Below are 17,949 nucleotides of genomic sequence, written 5' to 3' on the forward strand. Positions count from 1 at the left end.
ATTCATGTACATACTACCTCAATTAGCCTAACTAACTGGTGTCTGTATGTAGCCTCACTACTTTTATAGCTTCGCCACTGTATGTAGCCTCGCTGCTGTTATATTTCACTATCTTTTTACTGTGGTTTTTATTTATTTTCTTACCTATTGTTCGCCTAATACATTTTTTGCACTATTGGTTCGAGCCTGTAAGTAAGCATTTCACTGTTGCATTCAGCGCACATGACAAATAAAATTTGATTTGATTTTATTTGTATATTGGACAGTGCCGTTAGATTAAAATAATTTACGCGCTCTGCCAATATCAGATATATATCCTGGGATATTTTCTTGTTACTTACAACCTCATGCTAATGGCATTAGCCTTTGTTAGCTCAACCGTCCCATGGAAGGGACACTGATCCCGAATAAGTTTTAAGAGGCCTCAAGGCAATTCGTCCAGGTCCTGAGGTACCAAATCATCCCCAAACCCTCACACTACCACCTCCATGTTTGAGCTTGGGTATAAGGTTTTTCCCATTGTGTAAATTACTTTTTCAAACAGGGGAATTTTGGTATTGCGTAATTAAATAATATAAATATATATTTTTATATTTTTTTACTCAGTTTCTCTTTCTCTAATAGGTTTTGGTTGAAGATCAGTATCAAAAATATGCAAAAATAGAGAAAATCAGAAAGTGGGCAAATACTTTTTCACAGGACTTCTTGGTAAGCAACTCTAGTGAAGATTTAGCCTTGTGTTTTAGGTTATTGTCCACCTGAATGGGGATTTAATCTCCCAGTGTCTGGTGGAAAGCGCGCTGAACCAGGTTTTCCTCTAGGACTTTGCCTGTGCTTAGCTTCATTCCGTGTATTTTTTATTCAGAAAAACTCCCCAATCCTTAATGATTACAAGCATACTCATAACATGATGCAGCCACCACTATGCTTGAAAATATGTAGAGTGGTACACAATAATGTGTTGTATTGGATTTGACCCAAACATAACATTTTGAATTCAGGACAAAAAGTTAATTCTTTGCCAATTTTTTGTTGTTGCAGTTTTACTTTAGTGCCTTGTTGCAAACATGATGCATGTTTTGGAATATTTGCATTCTGTACAGGCTTCCTTCTTTTCACTCTGTCATTTAGGTTAGTATTGTTAGTAACTACAAGGTTGTTGATCCATCCTTAGCCTTCTCCTATCACAGCCATGTAACTGTTTCTAAAGTCACCATTGGCCTTAAGGTGAAATCACTGAGCGGTTTAATTTCTTTCTGGCAACTGAGTTAGGAGGGATGCCTGTATCTTTGTAGTGACTGGATCTATTGTTACACACCATCCAAAGTGCAATTGATAACTTCTATCACGACACAAGGCGAGACCCATATGCAGACACAGGAGGCAGATGGTTTGAGCTCTGGTATTTATTATAATCCAAGGGATAGACAAAAGGCAGGTTGCGGACAGGCAAGAGTTCATAGCCAGAGCAGAGTCCAAAACGGTACAGGGCGGCAGGCAGGCTCAAGGTCAGGGGCAGGCAGAGTGGTCAGGCAGGAGGGCTCAGAGTCAGGACAGGCAAGGGTCAAAACTAGGAGGATGAGAAAAAGAGAGACTGGGAAAAACAGGAGCTGAGAGAAAAATACTGGTTGACTTTGCAAACACGATGAACTGGCACAGACAGAAAACACAGGTATAAATACCCGGGGGATAAGTGGGGAAAATGGGCGACACCTGAAGGGGGGTGGAGACAAGCACAAGGACAGGTAAAACAGATCAGGGTGTGACAACTTCACCATGCTCAAAGGGATATTCAATGTCTGCTTCTTTTTTTTGACCCATCTAGCAATAGGTGCCCTTCTTTGCAAAGCATTGGGTCAGTTTGTTATATCTGGAGTACTTCTCCTGTCTTATCTGGTGTCCTGTGTGAATTTAAGTATGCTCTCTCTAATTGTCTCTTTCTCTCTTTCTTTCTCTCTCTCATAGGACCTGAGCCCTAGGACCATGCCTCAGGACTACCTGGCATGATGACTCCTTGCTGTCCCCAGTCCACTGGCCGTGCTGCTGCTCCAGTTTCAACTGTTCTGCCTGCGGCTATGGAATACCTGTTCACCGGACGTGCTACCTGTCCCAGACCTATTATTTGACCATGCTGGTCATTTATGAACATTTGAACATCTTGGCCATGTTCTGTTATAATCTCCAACCGGCACAGCCAGAAGAGGACTGGCCACCCCACATAGCCTGGTTCCTCTCTAGGTTTCTTCCTAGGTTTTGGCCTTTCTAGGGAGTTTTTCCTAGCCAACGTGCTTCAACACCTGCATTGCTTGCTGTTTGTGGTTTTAGGATGGGTTTCTGTACAGCACTTTGAGATATCAGCTGGTGTACGAAGGGCTATATAAATACATTTGATTTGATTTGATTCCGTATTGAGCGAGTCACTGGTACTTCCTGCTTTAGTTTTTGCTTGTAAGCAGGAATCAGGAGGATAAAGTTATGGTCAGATTTGCCAAATGGAGGACGAGAGAGCTTTTTATGCATCTCTGTGTGTGGAGTAAATGTGTACTAGAGTTGCTTTCCCCTCTGGTTGAACATGTGACATGCCTGTAGAAATTAGATAAAACGGATTTAAGTTTGCCTGCATTAAAGTCCCCGGCCACTAGGAGCGCCACTTCTGGATGAGCCTTTTCTTGTTTGCTTATGTCCTTATACAGCTTGTTCAGTGCGGTCTTAGTGCCATCAACGGTTTGTGGTGGTAAATAGACAGCTATGAATAATAAAGATGAGAACTATCTTGGTAGATAGTGTGGTCTACAGCTTATCATGAAGTATTCTACCTCAGGCGAGAAACATCTCAAGACTGCTTTAATATTAGACATGCACCAGCAGTTGACAAATAGACACACCCCCGCCCCTCATCTTACCAGACGTAGCTGCTCTGTCCTGCCGATGCACGGAGAAGCTAGCCAGCTCTATATTATCCGTGTTGTCGTCCAGCCACATCTATGTGAAACATAAGATATTAAAATAGCACGATTGGAACCATTTCCTTGTTTGACCGCTAGGTTTTTGGGATATTATAACTCATACTGTGGTACTCTATAGCATTTACCAGCCACCTTCTCTCATTGTTATTATAATAATACTTTATTTAACTTGTCTAGCGCTTTCTCAAAGAATCTAAAGTGCATAAAAAGTTAAACAAAGTCGGCCATCGGATTAAGTTGAGGCAGTTTGGGCTGGAAAGGCAGTGTAGGTTCACTGGAGGTGGCATTGATGGGACAGCCAGTGAGAAACAAAGACAGTCTTAAAAACTGGCCCTGTTCTCTTCAACAGAGCTTGACAAATCACTATTTGTTACATGAGCACACAACATATGTGTCCTTTACATTGGGGTGTGGAGAGATTAATTAATACTCTGATTAGAACATCTCAAAGGCTTTCCATGCTGAAAACATCTGCCTTGCATTCATTGCTGATGAGGAGTGAATGGATTTGATTTGAATAACAATGGTAGATTCAAGCTAAGGGTCTGTTCATTTTTATAGTGCTCTTCCTTAGTGTATGAAAAAGAGCTAGAAGAGCACTTCCTTTAACCTCTTCTTGCAACTGTTTTTATTGTGCAGAGGTTGTTGACACTTCCATCAGCCTGGGTGATGGAAACACAATTCACCAAAATATCACTAGTGCTTTCATTAATATAAACTCTTCGAGATACCTCTGTGGTGCTGTTTGTTTTTAGTTAACCACTAAAGGACAGGTTACACAAAATATAGAAAATATTGTTTTCTCCACTACAGCACAATGTCCTATGGCTTGGCTACAATTCTGTCAACATTCATTCACGGGGACATCCAAGCTTTTCAAGATCCTCCAAGAAAACTTTCCGTACACTACATTCACAGAGCGGGTTTCCCGTAACTTTTATGGCACAGATGACTATCCCCCATAACTCTTATAGGGTGGATAATTGTGTAATATTTTTCTGAAACTAATTTGAAACTATACCTATAGTCTATAGGCTAAATAAGATTTAGGAAAAAAGGATGATTGTATCAAGTAGGCTACGTGCAACTCAAAGTTGATACATTGTAATTTGTATATACTCTTTTAGTGGTAGGTAAGTTACACAAAAAAGTATATCACGTCTTCCCCATTCTGGGAGGGATTTCTTACAATGCAATTTAAAGACCCTTGTAGTGGGTTAGTATCCTACTATACATTGTGATACAATGGGCAATTGGAATGGATTTTGAGTCAACCATGATTAGCCTGTACCTATGTCATGAAGCACAGATTTAAATCATATTTACATAGATTCATTGACCGATCTTAGGGTAATTTAAAAATAAAACATTTGTTTTATTTTAATACTGTAAACGTACAGTAAAAAGCATATAGCTGCTACCACGAGTGTCTAAATAGCCTAATGGGCTTCTGGAACAGTCACAATTAGCCACACCTATGCCACTCAATACAATGAGAAATCAATTTAATGTTTACAAAAGAGGGTCAACATTTTATTCTGCTCATGTTGCACCTACACTATACCCACACTACACCTACACTATACACCCTAGTTCTGACCATTCTGCCTGCTTTGATCCCGAGTCTGCCTGCCGTTCTGTACCTGCCTGACTCTGACCCAATTACAAACCTCTGCCTGCCCTGACCCAGAGCCTACCTGCTGTTCTTTACCTTATTGACTCTGCCCTGGATTCCGGAACTCTGCCTGCCCTTGACCTGTCTTTTGCCTGCCACCTGTTTGGGTAAATAAACATCTGTGATTCTAGCTGTCTGCATCTGGGTCTTATCCTGAGTTCTAATAGTACGAACTGGCCATGACTGACCCAGCAGACCAGCTCCACAATGCTGTCTCCCAGCAAGGAGCCACCATTGGAAGACACAAGGAGTTACTGCAATGCCTTATGGAAGGACTCCATACCCTTGTGAACACCATGACCAGGCGTTCAATACATTGCTGGAGCAATTCTGCCAATTCCCTACAAGGCAGCAAGCCACACCAGTAATTCCTCAGCAATGCCATCACCAGAGGCGCTTCTTCCCAGCCTGCCCCAGTGTCCCGAGAACCCCGCTTGCCTCCTCCTGAGCATTACGCTGGAGATTCTGGAACCTGCCGGGCCTTTCTCTCCCAGTGCCCCCTCATCTTCGAGCTGCATCCTTCTTTGTTCCTCTTGGACAGCTCAAGCATAGTGTACATCACAATGCTGATGTCCAGGAGGGCACTCGCCAGGGCTACGGTGGTGTGGGAGCAACAATTCGTCATCTGCATCAGTCTGGAGGAGTTTGTGGCGGAGTCGCCATTTTCCAGAAGAGATGCTGCTCATAAACTCCAGCTACGTCAAGACGCCCGTAGTGTGGCAGACTACACGGTGGAATTTTGCACGTTGGCAGCTGAGAGTGCCTGGAATCCGGACACATTGTTCGACATGTTCCTTCACAGATCATCAGAGGTGATCAAAGATGAGCTCACAGCCTGGGAGTTGCCCATGGACCTCAACTCCCTCATAGCCTTGACCATCCAGATCGATAGGCAGCTACGAGAACGTAGGAGGGAGAGGGAATGTGTTCCCTGTCTCCTTCGCTCGCCCTCGATTCCCACCTCGACTTCGAGGAACACCGAAGGCAGTTCCGAGAGACTCCGACGTCACCCAAGTGCTCACAGGAATCGCCGAGGGCGGATGACTCGCATCCTCCAGAGCCCAAGCTACTGGGAAGGGCTCGATTGTCTCTGGTTGAACGTTTAAGCAGATTGAACACCAGGAGCTGTCTACATTGTGGGACAACAGGACGTTATATTTCCACATGTCCATTGAAAAGACCAGGCTCATCAGTAGGAACGAGTACTCTGGTGAGACGTACGGGGAGTTTCAAATCCCCCATCCCCCTCTCCAAAACACCCTGTTATGGGGTGACCAGGCCAAATCACTCCAGGTGTATATGTATTTATTATGGATCCCCATTAGCTGCTGCCAAGGCATATATACAGTACCAAATCCATGTGTACGTGTGTGTGTATTGTGCGTGTGAATGCGCCAATGTTTGTATTGCTTCACGGTCCCCGCTGTTCCATAACGTGTTTTTTTATCTGTTTTTTTTTTATCTAATTTTACTGCTTGCATGAGTTACTTGATGTGGAATAGAGTTACATGTAGTCATGGCTCTATTTAGTACTGTGCGCCTTCCATAGTCTGTTCTGGACTTGGGGACCGTGAAGAGACCTCTTGTGGCATATCTTCTGGGGTATGCATGTGTCGGCCAGTAGGTCAAACAGACAGCTCGGTGCTTTCAACACCTCTCATAAATACAAGCAGTGATGAAGTCAATCTCTCCTCAACTTTGAAAGATTAACATGCATATTATTAATATTAGCTCTCTGTGTATATCCAAGGACCAGCTGTGCTGCCCTGTTCTGAGCTAAATGCAATTCTCCTAAGTCCATTTTTGTGGCACCTGACCACACGACTGAACAGTAGTCCAGGTGTGACAAAACTAGGGCCTGTCAGACCTGCCTTGTTGACAGTGCTATCACGGAGGTAGAGTAGAGCCTTACCATAGACATACTTCTCCCCATCTTAGCTACTGCTGTATCAATATGTTTTTGACCGTGACAGTTTACAATCCAGGGATAACTCCAAGTAGTTTAGTCACCTCAACTTGCTCAATTTTCACATTATTTATTACAAGATATAGTTGAGGTTTAGGGTTTAGTGAATGATTTGTTCCAAAGGTGTTAGCCAGACAAGTGATTAACTACGATGTAAAAGTAATTGTTTGTCTGGCTACAACATAACACAATCTGAAGTCATATAGGGCAGAGTCTCACAAGCATTAGAAACAGCATTGGGTGTGGATACGGTGGGAATGTGGATCTGAGCAAGTGTGATGTCATACATTTTTGTGGATCTGTATGTAAATGTTAAGTTGTCTATTGTTTTTGTCAATGTATGTTTTTATTTGTCCCAACAACAAAAAAAGTAAAATAAAAAATGACAAGAAAAGTAATTGTTGACTTTATTACAGACTGCTCGGGACTTTTTAAACCCAGACTGCTTGTGGAAACTCACTGATAACTGGATCGTGGTCTTCAATGACAAAAAACTTTGTTTCGCCAGCCCAGAGAGAAGTAGGCCCAAGATCTTCTCTTCAAAGTGCAGGTATAGTTTGAAATGACCAGGCTGGTGGAGCCTCAAATGCTTATTTATTTTTAGCCTGAAACAGTCAAGTTATTCACTAAACATTCTTCTCTCCAGATTCACAAGGTGACATCACTTTAAGACTCTGCCAGTGGTCTTCCCAATACCAGTCTACAAGATAGGCAAGAAGGCTTTCCTTCCCAGCTTCAATGAGACCAGAAAGTCCTTCATTGACTTGCAGCCTGTAAGTTTAAATAGTGGATAGACATAAGGAAATTGATGGGGAAATTAGATAATGGCATTTTGTAAACCTTGAATGAAAGGAGCAGCATTCAAAATCTGTTACGCATAACTGCACACTCCAAGACATTAGATAGGTTTCCATCCAATTTCCATCCAATGCAAATATTCTAAAACCTGCTTAAAACAATATGCCTATGTGCGGGATGATGTAGTGCACGTAAAAATAACTTTTACCGTTAAATCCCCATTCACCGAATGGCAAAAATACAAGTTAATGGGTTTCCATCGCATGGTTTTCTCATAAACGGTTATATTATTTCACAAATGTGCCCTCTCTGGTCTTGACATGTGCACTCTAGCCAACAGCTCACACACAGTGGTGGTAGGCTATGTACATTATGAGATTAATACCGATCATCATGTCAGAAGAATTAGACCCTCAATACTTATTGGAATACTTATTGGAAAGAAGCATCAAGCTCATCACCTTGCACATTCATATCATCGGGTGACTCCAAGTTTACTTCGATATGATCAAATCAAATTTTATTTGTCACATGCGCCGAATACGAGCCCCTAACCAACAATACAGTTTAAAAAAATATGGATAAGAATAAGAAATAAAAGTCAAATGTAATTAAAGAGCAGCAGTAAAATAACAATAGCGATACCATATACCGGCGTGTACTGGTACAGAGTCCATGTGCGGGGGCACCAATTAGTTGAGGTCATATGTACATGTAGGTAGAGTTTTTAAAGTGACTATGCATAGATAATAACAACAGAGAGTAGCAGTGGTGAAAAGGAGGGGGAGGGGGAGGGCAATGCAAATAGTCTGGGTAGCCAGTTGATTAGAAGTTCAGGAGTCATATGGCTTGGGGGTAGAAGCTGTTTAGAAGCCTCTTGGACCTAGAATTGGTGCTCCGGTACCACTTGCCGTGCGGTAGAAGAGAGAACAGTCTATGACTAGGGTGGCTGGAGTCTTTGACAATTTTTAGGGCATTCCTCTAACACCTCCTTGTACAGAGGTCCTGGACAGCAGGAAGCTTGGCCCCAGTAATGTACTGGGCCGTACACACTAACCTCTGTAGTGCCTTGCGGTCAGAATCCGAGCAGTTGCCATACCAGGCAGTGATGCAACCAGTCAGGATGCTCTCGATGGTGCAGCTGTAGAACCTTTTGAAGATCTGAGGATCCATGCCAAATCTTTTCAGTCTCCTGAGGGGCTATAGGTTTTGTCATTCCCTCTTCACTATTGTCTTGGTGTGCTTGGACCATGTTAGTTTGTTGGTAATGTGGACACCAAGGAACTTGAAGCTCTCAACCTGCTCCACTACAGCCCTGTCGATGAGAATGGGGCATGCTCAGTCCTCCTTTCCTGAAGCCACAATCATCTCCTTTGTCTTCATCACGTTGAGGGAGAGGTTGTTGTCCTGGCACCACACGGCCAGGTCTCTGACCTCCTCCCTATAGGCTGTCTCGTCGTTGTCTGTGATCAGGCCTACCACTGTTGTGCCATCAGCAAACTTAATGATGGTGTTGGAGTCGTGCCTGGCCGTACAGTCATGAGTGAACAGGGAGTACAGGAGGGGACTGAGCACGCACCCCTGAGGGGCCCCAGTGTTGATTATCAGCATGGCTGATGTGTTGTTACCTACCCTTACCACCTGGGGCGGCCCGTCAGGAAGTTCAGGATCCAGTTGCATAGGGAGGTGTTTAGTCCCGGGTTCCTTAGCTTATTGATGAGCTTTGAGGGCACTATGGTGTTGAACGCTGAGCTGTAGTCAATGAAAAACATTCTCACATAGGTGTTCCTTTGATCCAGGTGGGAAAGGGCAGTGTGGAGAGCAATAGATATTTCATCATCTGTGAATCTGTTAGGGCGGTATGCAAATTGGAGTGGGTCTAGGGTTTCTGGGATAATGGTGTTGATGTGAGCCATGACGAGCCATTCAAAGCACTTCATGGCTACAGACGTGAGTGCTACGGGTCGGTAGTCATTTAGGCAGGTTACCTTTGTGTTCTTGGACACAGGGACTATGGTTGTCTGCTTAAAACATGTTAGTATTACAGACTCGGACATGGAGAGGTTGAAAATGTCAGTGAAGACACTTGCCAGTTGGTCAGCACATCCTCGCAGTATACGTGCTGCGCCCAAGTGAATGTTGACCTGTTTAAAGGTCTTACTCACATCGGCTGCGGAGAAAGTGATCACACAGTCGTCCGGAACAGCTGGTGCTATCATGCATGTTTCAGTTTTTTGCCTAGAAGCGAGCATAGAAGTAGTTTAGCTCATCTGGTAGGCTCGTGTCACTGGGCAGCTCTCGGCTGTGCTTCCCTTTGTGCTCTGTAATGGTTTGCAAGCCCTGTTATTCGATCTTAGTCCTGTATTGACAGTTTGCCTGTTTGATGGTTCGTTGGGGGGCATAGCGGGATGTCTTGTAAGCTTCCGGGTTAGAGTCCCGCTCCTTGAAAGTGGCAGCTCTAGCCTTTAGCTCAGTGTAGATGTTGCCTGCAATCCATGGCTTCTGGTTGGGGTATGTGCGTACAGTCACTGTGGGGACGACGTCATTGATGCACTTTTTGATGAAACCAATGACTGATATGGTGTACTCATCAGTGCCATAGGAAGAATCCCGGAATATATTCCAGTCTGTGCTGGCAAAACAATCCTGTAGTTTAGCATCTGCTTCATCTGACCACTTTTTTATTGAACAAGTCTCTGGTGCTTGCTCCTCTTAGTGCCAGCATCGGTCTGTGGTGGTATGTAGACAGCTACGAAAATACACATGAAAACTCTTTAGGTAGATAGTGTGGTCTACAGCTTATCATGAGATACTCTACCTCAAGCGAACAAAACCTCAAGACTTCCTTAGATATCATGCACCAGCTGTTGTTTACATATATGCATAGTCCGCCACCCCTTGTCTTACCAGATGCCGCCTTTCTATCCTGCCGATACAGCGTTTACCCCGCCAGCTGTATGTTGATAATGTCGTCGTTCAGTCACGACTCTGTGAAGCATAAGATATTACAGTTTTTAATGTCCCATTGGTAGTTTAATCTTCCTCGTAGGTTGTCGATTTTATTTTCCAATGATTGCACGTTAGCTAGTAGAATTCTCAGAAGGCAGTTTGACCTCCATCCTCCTTTTCTCCGTTGTCTCTTCACACAAATGACAGGGATTTGGGCCTGTTCCCGGGAAAGCAGTATGTCGTTCATGTCGGATTCGTTAAAGGAAAAAACTATTCTGTCAGTTCGTGGTAAGTAATCGCTGTTCTGGTGTTCAGAAGTTATTTTCGGTCATAAGAGACGTAGCAGCAACATTATATACAAAATAAGTTTAAAAAATAAGTGACAAACATCACAAAAAAACTAACATAAAAACACAATTGGTTAGGAGCATGTAAAACGTCAGCCATCTTCTCCGGCTCTGTCTAATCAATCACTTGGCTCATGTAAATAATTCTGTAGTTGTCCCTTTAAACATCCTAAGGTCAACATCTCCATAGTGTTCACATTTCTCTCATGTAAATGTTGTATCTACATAAAAAGATTAAACAATTTATTTTGGAAATATCCCGTTTTTGCTATTTTCTTCATTACCATGCTGATGATTTCAAGTTGTATTGCATTTATTTTTTGTCTGTTAAAGACACTGAGTACATGTTGTTTAGTATATTTACTACATTTAGTGTGTTGAATTTTTTTCTGAAGTAAGTTCATTTAAAGTTATGTGATTTGATTTATGTAAATACATTTAAGTATTGTTTAACACACAGTTACCAAAAACCTGATTTAATTTATATATTGATACTGAGTTTGCAGCAAACAGAATGTTCATAACAAGTTTTCCAGAATTGTTTGCCAGAAGTTCACAATTTGCCTAAAATGTACCACAACATTTTGCCACAAAACTAATTTTCATGTGAAAATATGCGGCAAGTTGGCTGAAGGTTTTTCTGGTAAGGGTTGTTATGATTCTCAATGTTCAAATAGCTAGCAATAATGACAAGAAGCTGCCATGTGGGGAATCGTAGGTGGCTCGTTTCAGCATTCAGCGTCTTGTTTTGATGTGTTTTGACTGATGTCATGTCAATGCTAATTCAGCTGAAATTCACCTGTTAGCAAACCAACAACTGTAACGATGTATTTGAGAGACAAGTGCTCATTGTGAAAATGTATTTGTTTTCAATAAACATTGAGACTAAATATAGTTTTCATGTTGTCAACAGTTGCACACGCTTTTGTTGCTAAACAACCAACCCGTGTGTGGAGAATGGTGTTATTTCTATAGGAAAAAAAATCCAAAGTATATATTGTTCCACTTGGAACCGATAGGTTCGCGCGGCCTTATTCATAATTTCATCACAAGTAAAGGTGTTGGAATTATGAGGGAATTTAGTCAAGGTCAGAATACGGCTTATCTGTAGACACACCTCCGCCACACCTTACTTTGTTTGATCTTCACTCCAAACGAATAGCGGGTGAAGAGCATGCTATTCTCATGCTTAAATTCAAGGTCAGAATACGCATAAAAGGTATTCACACCAGTTGACTTTTTCCTAATTTTGTTGTGTTACAGCCTGAATTTAAAATTGCTTAAATGTTGATTTAAAAAATCACTGGCCTACACACAATACCCCACAATGTCAAAGCGGAATTATATTTTTCGAAATGTTTACAAATTAATTAAAACTGAAAAACTGAAATATCTTGAGTCAATAACTATTTAACTCCTTTGTTATGGCAAGAGTAAATAATTCAGGAGACATTTTTTGCTAAACAAGTCACATAAGTTGCATGGACGCCCTCTGTGTGCAATAATAGTGATTATCATGATTTTTTGAATGGCTGTCTCATCTCTGTACCACACACATACAATTATTTGTAAAGTCCCTCAGTCGAGCAGTGATTTTCAAACACAGATTCAACCACAAATCAATATCAATATCAATATCAGTATCAATACACCCAGTCAATACAAAGATACAGGTGTCCTTCCTAACTCAGTTGCCGGAGAGGAAGGAAACCGCTCAGGGATTTCACCATGAGGCCAAATGGTGACTTTTAAACCATTTGCAACAAGGTACTAAAATAATACTGCAAAACATGTGTCAAAGGAATTAACTTTTTATCCTGAATACAAAGTGTTATGTTTGGGGAAAATCCAATAAGGACATTACTGAGTACCACTCTCCAGCTTTTCAAGCATAGTGGTGGCTGCATCATGTTATGGGTATGCTTGTAATCGTTAAGGACTGGTAAGCTTTTCAGGATAGAAAAAGAAATGGAATGGAGCTAAGCACAGGCAAAATCCTAGAGGAAAACCTGGTTCAGTCTGCTTTTCAACTGTGAATGTTCCTGAGTGGCCGAGTTACAGTTTTGACTTAAATCTACTTGACAATCTATGTCAAGACCTGAAAATTATTGTCTAGCAATGACCAACAACATTTTTGATAGAGCTTGAAGAATTTTGAAAATAATAAGTGGCAAATGTTACACAGTCAAGGTGTGGAAAGCACTTAGTCTTACCCAGAAAGACTCACAGCTGTAATCACTGTCAATAGTGCTTCTACAAAGTATTGACACAGGGATGTGAATACTTATGTAAATGTTTTATTTCTGTATTTAATGTTCAATACATTGGCATGGTTTCATTGTCATTATAGGGTATTGTGTGTAGAAGGTGAGATTTTTTTTTACATTTAATCCATTTTGAATTCATGCTGTAACACAACAACATGTGGAATAAGTCAAGGGGTATGAATACTTTCTGAACACTGTATCCCAGTTTGCTTTCAGAATTTAGAACCACGGAAAGTGAGGTCATTTCCTGCCGTATTCAGTTGTCAGTCCAAGTGCAATACTTTCTTGGCAGGCCTTCTCCATATGTTTTGAGGTCACACAGTCATACTGTAGGATGGGCCCATCGGGTTACTGGAAATACTGATCTATAAATCAGCAGGCAAAGGACCTCAAAACCTAATGGTGCTTATCTCCTTGCTTGGCTTCCTTCCTGTGTCTGGTTTGTGTAGTGCCCAGATAACAATCCATTAAATGTAGAGGTACTGTTCTAAGTGCAAGGGTTACACAAAATGAATTAGCTTGACGTTAATTTAAAAGATAAATTGACTGCATAGAGAAGTACACCAGGCCTTGTCTGACCAATACATCTTCTCTGTAATGAAGTACCATGCCATACAGTTTGGGGCACATAGGGGTTTGTATTACATTTTTGGGACAACATATACTGTTCTCTGTGTTGAACTTTGGATTTGCAAACAGCTGATTACACACTGTTGAACAGGATGTGTTCTATCTGATGAACTGTGCTGTCTCACAGCTTTATGATTAGAAAGAAACAAATAAAGAACCATTTTAAGATTGGATGGGACTCAAATTACAGTTGAAGTCAGAAGTTTACACACACACTTTAGCCAAATACATTTAAACTCAGTTTTTCACAATTCCTGACATTTAATCAGAGTAAAGATCCCCTGTCTTAGGTCAGTTAGGATCGCCACTTTATTTTAAGAATGTGAAATGTCAGAATAATAGTAGAGAGAATGATTTATTTCAGCTTTCATTTCTTTCATCACATCCCCAGTGGGTCAGAAGTTTACATACACTCAATAGGTATTTGGTAGCATTGCCTTTAAATTGTTTCACTTGGGTCAAACGTTTCGGGTAGCCTTCCACAAGCTTCCCACAATAAGTTGGGTGAATTTTGGCCCATTCCTCATGAAAGAGCTGGTGTAACCGAGTCAGGTTTGTAGGCCTCCTTGCTCGCACACGCTTTTTCAGTTCTGCCCACACATTTTCTCCAGGATTGAGGTCAGGGCTTGGTGATGGCCACTCCAATACCTTGACTTTGTTGTCCTTAAGCCATTTTGTCACAACTTTAGAAGTATGCTTGCGTTGTCCATTTGTCATTGTCCATTTGGAAGACCCATTTGTGACCAAGCTGTAACTTCCTGACTGATGTCTTGAGATGTTGCTTCAATATATCCACATACTTTTCCTCCCTATTTTGTGAAGTGCACCAGTCCCTCCTGCAGCAATGCACCCCCACAACATGATGCTTCCACCCCCGTGCTTCACGGTTGGGGTGGTGTTCTTCGGCTTGCAAGCCTCCCTCTTTTTCCTCCAAACATAAGATGGTCATTATGGCCAAACAGTTCTATTTTTGTTTCATCAGATCAGAGGACATTTCTCCAAAAAGTACGATCTTTGTCCCCATGTGCAGTTGCAAACCGTAGTCTGGCTTTTTTTATGGCAGTTTTGGAGCAGTGGCTTCTTCCTTGCTGAGAGGCCTTTCAGGTTATGTCGATATAGGACTCGTTTTATTGTGGATATAGAGAATTTTGTACCGGCTTCCTCCAGCATCTTCACAAGGTCCTTTGCTGTTGTTCTGGGATTGATTTGCACTTTTCGCACCAAAGTACGTTCATCTCTAGGAGACAGAACACGTCTCCTTCCTGAGCGGTATGACGGCTGCGTGGTCCCATGGTGTTTATAATTGCATACTATTGTTTGTACAGATTAATGTGGTACCTTCAGGCGTTTACTCCCAAGGACGAACCAGACTTGTGGAGGTCTACCATTTTTTTTCTGAGGTCTTGGCTGATTTATTTTTATTTTCCCATGATGTCAAGCAAAGAGGAACTGAGTTTGAAGGTAGGCCTTGAAATACATCCACAGGTACACCTCCAATTGACTCAAATTTTGTCAATTAGCCGATCAGAAGCTTCTAAAGCCATGACATCATTTTCTGGAGTTTTCCAAGCTGTTTAAAGGCACAGTCGACTTAGTGTATGTAAACTTCTGACCCACTGGAATTGTGATACAGTGAATTGTAAGTGAAATAATCTGTCTGTAAACAATTGTTGGAAAAATTACTTGTGTCATGGACGAAGTAAATGTTCTAACCGACTTGCCAAAACTATAGTTTGTAAATAAGACATTTGTGGAGTGGTTGAAAAACGAGTGTTAATGACTCCAACCTAAGTGTATGTAAACTTCCGACTCCAACTGTAGATAAATTACTACCTAGGGATAACACTGTTGTGTGGCGTCCACACTTGGCCCCTGGTTTGATTGACAATGATATTGTGAACGAATATGATGATAACCATTGTCCATTTTCTGTGTTGAGTAACTTAGCCACACAATCCAAATAAATCCTAATAATATTCATCATATTACAATCAAAATGCCAGCTTCACCATAATAGAAATGGAAACGGTTGAGAACGCACCATCTAATAGAGATTTTGTCTTTGCAACCTTGGCAAGAAATAGCAGCTGGACCAAAACCTCTGTGTACTTCTATCATGAAACTTTGGGTGGTTTGGCTGCTATTCCCAAGAAGAAAGCAACACACAGGAAATTACTTATGTTCAAAATTCACAGACATGCTTTTTAGTCAGTTTGTCTGAGTGAGAGAGAGAGAATATGAAAGTATAACTAATTCTAATCAACTTGAATATATGTATAGAATGTCAAAAGAAATAAAAATAACTGCTCTTTTAGTTTGAGAATGAGAGAAAAAGAGAGGCATGGTTACCTTGTTTGATGCCTGATAATGGGAGTCCTGTCTGTAGCTTCAGTCTGGCTGTATGTCCCATTCCTTGCGCTGTGGGGGAGTGTAATCTGCACAAAATGGTTTAGATTATGACGTGAGGGGGCATGTCAGTATGTGAGAGGCTCTTTTTTCTATACAAAGAGGTGGAGCAGAGCATTTTTTGTCCACTTCAGTTCACTTTCAAAAGACTAATGCACTTCCCAGTCCCAAGCTTCATTCATACCTGGTTTTAATATGTGTCCTGTGTCCTGCTCCTGTCCACATTCTAATTGTTCCCACATTTTCAGACATGCGTCTACTCATGGTATTAAAATGTGTCTCTTATTCGTCCATTGTGTCCCCATTGTGAACAGATTTCCTGGTCCCTCCCTGTACGCAAATAATTTGACAGGTATTCTTTCAAAATAATATTTATTTTAACACATATTGATACCATAAATGAATGGTGCCACCTGTCAATGATTTTAGACGGCGGAGTTATGATTTAAATGGTTTTGCTGTCCAGATCCGTCTACACTTGTAAGATATCCAGACAATGTGTGCCTGACTACCTCCAGAGGTGGGCAGGAGGAACTGATCACAATCAGATCACAAGTTGTCTTTTGATTGTCTACACCTGTCTGAAAATGTGGGCACAATCATTTTAGAACCAGGTATAATGGGGCTCCAGTCATAGTCATTTGGTTCTTACATTTTGTCAATGTCATCAACCTGATCACTGAATGCATTGCTTCGATAGTCATTAGCAGTGCCTCTGAACTCATATTTAGGAAAGACTGACACTAAACAAATATGGAGACTTCAGAGAAAGTTGGTTATTTTTAATAAGTGGTGATGAAAACAAAATGTTGCTCTTAAAATGGGATAAGTATGAATTTTATTTATGTATAATTATTTATTCATGAAGAAGTTATTAACGATTACTTTTCATCAGGAATCGCTTGTCTGTTCTAATTCGGTTTAGAATTGTGCAACGAGGTAAATGATCTACAGCAATGGCTGTGTTTTTGTGAAAGACACCAGCTGTGAAGGCTGTATGATAAGCTGGGTGAAGAGGAGGTGGGGGTGGGGTACACAGAGCCAGTATGTGCCTGGACACCTTAGGAACTGACAAACAGGAGGAATGGGGAACAAAGTCTTACTGTTACCAGAGTGTTTCAATTCAAATTCCTTGAGGGAACATTCTGTGTGGTGCCGAATTGGTATATACAAGACACATAACAACATAAAACATATGAGGTTCAAACTTAACTGCCCACGGTGTCAAGGTGTTTTGGTGCAGAGATGGAGCGGTTTTAGGATTTGCCATCAGCCAGTGGAAGATGATAAGATGGAAGTGGTTATGGGTAAGATTTGTTGTTCTTTTGTGTGGAGAGACGGCAACATGTACAGCCATGTCTGTGTCTCAGTCACGTCACATTACTCTAATACTGCTCTTTCTCTCCCTCCAGATCCATGGAGTCATGACATGCTCTCTCCACTCTGGCACATTTAGGTTTGGCATTGAACATAAGAAAAACTAATCATTGAATCATCTTTCAGTCAGATTTCTTGGCCAGAATGCAAAGACCCATAGCAAATCCAGAGAGATGCCATGGTAAATTAATTATTGTGTGTGTGTGTGTGTGTGTGTGTGTGTGTGTGTGTGTGTGTGTGTGTGTGTGTGTGTGTGTGTGTGTGTGTGTGTGTGTGTGTGTGTGTGTGTGTGTGTGTGTGTGTGTGTGTGTGTGTGTGTGTGTGTGTGTGTGTCTAGTTTGTGAAAATTCTGGTACGTCCAAACAAAGAGCTTTCACATAGGAGTTGTAAAATGAACCATATATCAGTTTCCAGTAAACGAACATCGACATGTTTCGACAAATCTTGACATCCAGTTGCATAACCAGAGGGAATTGGGATGATGCATTATATCTGATATTGTGTTGTTAAATTAATGAAAATAAGGATTGGGATGAATTCCTCATCAGTCATCCCATAGAGCACACAG

General features: G+C 41.5%; 1 protein-coding gene across 2 annotated transcripts in view; it reads right to left on the reverse strand.

The window, feature by feature from the left end:
- LOC110527664 (CMP-N-acetylneuraminate-beta-galactosamide-alpha-2,3-sialyltransferase 2) overlaps nt 1-16,052 on the reverse strand; it is a 30,218-nt gene extending 14,166 nt beyond the window's left edge. Inside the window, exon 1 of one of the 2 annotated variants that reach the window (XM_021609089.2) lies at nt 15,948-16,052. The gene's annotated coding sequence lies outside the window, so the exon portion shown is untranslated. Of the gene's footprint in view, nt 1-10,312; nt 10,343-15,947 lie in introns of those variants that run through there. The other variant, XM_021609092.2, reaches the window with a different exon arrangement.
- Between the last annotated feature and the right edge of the window lie 1,897 nt (nt 16,053-17,949).

This window comes from Oncorhynchus mykiss, chromosome 7 (assembly GCF_013265735.2).
Source record: "Oncorhynchus mykiss isolate Arlee chromosome 7, USDA_OmykA_1.1, whole genome shotgun sequence".
In the NCBI taxonomy this organism is placed as follows: domain Eukaryota; kingdom Metazoa; phylum Chordata; class Actinopteri; order Salmoniformes; family Salmonidae; genus Oncorhynchus; species Oncorhynchus mykiss.